This window comes from Octodon degus, unplaced genomic scaffold (genome assembly GCF_000260255.1).
Source record: "Octodon degus isolate 3935 unplaced genomic scaffold, OctDeg1.0 scaffold00085, whole genome shotgun sequence".
Taxonomy (NCBI): domain Eukaryota; kingdom Metazoa; phylum Chordata; class Mammalia; order Rodentia; family Octodontidae; genus Octodon; species Octodon degus.
In genome coordinates, this window is record NW_004524661.1 from 11376498 (window position 1) to 11379736 (window position 3239).

The 3239-nt window shown below is 39.3% G+C and overlaps 1 pseudogene; it reads left to right on the forward strand.

The window, feature by feature from the left end:
- Window positions 1-1350: 1350 nt before the first annotated feature.
- Window positions 1351-1775, forward strand: LOC101582331 (annotated as a pseudogene).
- Window positions 1776-3239: the final 1464 nt, after the last annotated feature.

A 3239-nucleotide genomic window follows, 5' to 3' on the forward strand; every position in this document is an offset into this window, starting at 1 on the left:
CAAAACACCTTTCTCTGAGCTGTACTGACTTTAACAGTTTGTGTCAAAAGTCTGCTGTAATCCTAAATGGTTTCATCTTCATCAGTGATTTTCTTTTCTGTCTCCTGAAAGCTTTTAATCTTCTTTTTGTCTGTGTGTATTTAACTTCTGAGATTCTGACTACAATGTGTCACAAGAGCTTGCTTTTTCATAGTATTTATTTGGCATTCTGTCAACGTCATTTAACTGTAGCTTGAGTCCGTTCCTTTTACTTGAACATTTTTTTCTGCTTTGAGCCTTTTAAAGAATTAGGATAAGATACATTTATTTCTTTCGAGCTCCTGGTGATCGCAGTGTTAGCAATGCTTCCTGATCGTCTTGTCTTCTGTAGCTGCATTCAGTTTCAACTGCAGTGTGCCACAGAAGGCATGTGAAATGCCTCAAAGCCCAGGCCCTCCACTAACTCTTCCATTAGTGGATACCATACTGTTAAATGTAGAAAACCTTTTTGCGATGATTGCTACTGAGCCTTTTCTAGTTAATCTTTAGTTACCCGCAGCTACACATTCCATAGGGATCCCAGGAAACTGACATTCGTATCCACAAGGGCATTGCAGCTGGGTTAGAAATATATATATTTTTTCAGTTTCAAGAGATCTCAGTCACTAATAAGTCATGGTACTTTTTTTTTTTTCATGAAAACTTAACCTTCTTAGAAAACTTGTTCATGTGTAAAAATTTGAAAGTCACTCTATTTATCCAAATTGGCTAACATTAAGCTTCTGGGAAACAAAATAACAATGAGTGGCAAACGCCTATACTTAACATTCTTATTTCTGAGACAGAAGCTAAAGGTCCCTGTTGATGTAATTATAAACCCTTCCGTTAAATAACAGAAATACATTCTCACATATTTTCACACTCATATACACATAGGAAAGTTGTTTGACCTGTCTTAGAAACACGTTTATAATGAATATATAAATAATATGAAATAAAATCTGAATAAAAATTTTATTCCAACATTTCCCTATTTTAAATCATGTTTATTAAAGTTTTTATCACAGTGGAGAGTAACTTACATTTTCTCATTCATCCAGCCAGTGCCTACTGTCGACTTTATCAAATTGCAAAACAGCAGAATCTCTTTATTCATACCCTCCAAAGTTCTGCTACTATCCCAACATTCATTGTTTGTGTGTTTTCCCCTTTTAACAGCAAAGTTGTGGTAAGACTGTGAAAAGCTATAACGAACAAGCTTCTTGTTCATTATATATGTGATAATTTCTTCAAGTATTCAGAGAGCAGTACATCTGTCTGCATATACATTAGAAAACTAGAACTCCCCGGCTCAGTGCTGTCGCAGTGGGCAAGTTCATGAAACTGGGGAAAGTGGAGCTGGTCCTTGCTGGATGCTACTCCGGACGCAAAGCTGTCATCGTGAAGAACATCAATGATGGCACCTCCGAGGGCCCCTACAGCCATGCCCCGGTAGCCGGGATCGACTGCTATCCCTGCAAAGTGACAGCCACCATGGGCAAGAAGAAAATTGACAAGAGGTCGAAGGTCAGGTTCTTTGTGAAGGTTCATAACTACAACCACCTCTTGCCCACAAGGTACTCTGTGGACATCCCCTTGACAAGATGGTGGTCAACAAGGTCATCTTCAAAGACCCAACCCTCAAGCGCAAGGCCCGGCAGGAGGCGAAGGTCAAGTTTGAGGAGAGATACAAGACAGGCAAGAATAAGTGGTTCTTCCAGAAGCTCTGGTTTTAGGTGTTTTTTGTTTCTATCATTTAAAAATTAAAAAAAAAAAAAAAGAATACGAGAAGAAAGAAAAAAGGAAACTTCTTGTGACATTATTTCTACTATAAGAGACTGGCTCCTGGTGGAAGAATAATAAAGTTGTATGTCACCGTGTATGACAAGGACTCACAGCATTCTAGAATTTGCCCAACTCTTCCATGTTAGTAAATGACTTAGGCAAATGTACTCTGCTTCTCTCAGTGATCAGACACTAGATTTCAATCTACAAATAAATAAAGCATAAACAAAACATGTGTAGTGCAAATGCTAAGTAAACAGAACGACGGGATAAACTTATAGCTGCCGCCTAGTGAATGCCTCAGCAGGGAGAACTCGGCTTTCTGGAGCCTGTGGCTTATGCCAGATGAATGCTGCCACTCTCCCATCTCAGCCAGGCTCACGGAACAGACTGCTGAGTTGGGGCTGCAGGAGGGAGGAGGAAAACGGAAAGTTTTCTGCACAAAAGGGGACAATTTCTGTCAGGTCTGTGTATCAGGTGGGGTCTCATTTGGTACCAGGCCCTTAGGCCTCTTCAGGCAAAGCAGTCTCTGGGAAAGAGCCCCAATGTTCCACTTCAAGAAAATAAGCTGTTGGCACCTATGTGGGATCAGTTGTGTGGTCCACACAATAGGGGGGATGAAACAGATGGTGTTTTCAGTTAAAACTGTGGAAATGTAACACCCGAATACTCCAGATTTACAGTGTAGAAAGTGTTCAAATAGGTGCAGTAAACATTCAAGCCATGGCTCCACTTGCAAACACCATCTGAGTAATCCTCTTTAGTAGTTGAACAAGTCAGAGTTTTGTTGCTTTGTCTTAGTTATGCACAATGTTACTCATTATAGAAATAGAAAAATTATAAAATTCATTCAGAGGAAAATTATCAGTAGAGAGAAAATTAAAGTAAAATGTGACAAATTTATACCTTTCCTTCATTATATGTTTTGCCCTGAAAATGTTTATAGCCCTAAGAACTGAGAAGTAAAAGAAAAACATAAATACAAATTATTATTTGTTTATTTTTTTTGCGGAACTGGGGATTGAACTCAGGCCCTTGCACTTGCCAGGGAAGCGCTTATTCCACTGAGCCATCTCCCCAACCCCATAAATACAAATTAAAAAGCACAAAGTGCTGTGTCATTTCTCTTTTCATTTCCTTTTTCTGCATTCACTGCTCAAGGAAGAGTGTTCTTTTACCGTAATGTCCTGAGTCCACACATGGGGAGTGCCAGGGGAGAAACACGCTGGTCCTAACTTTTTCCTTCATTCTTGAATGCTGTACCCTGACAATAGGCAGCTAACTACAACACTCTGAATTAGGACACACACACACACACACACAATCAGGAGAAAAGAAACCATAGCTTATCTGTGACAAACACATATCAAGGCTTAAAACTGATAATTAAGGCTTCTAGAATGTTCAGTGCCAAAACTGCATCAGTATTTGAATAA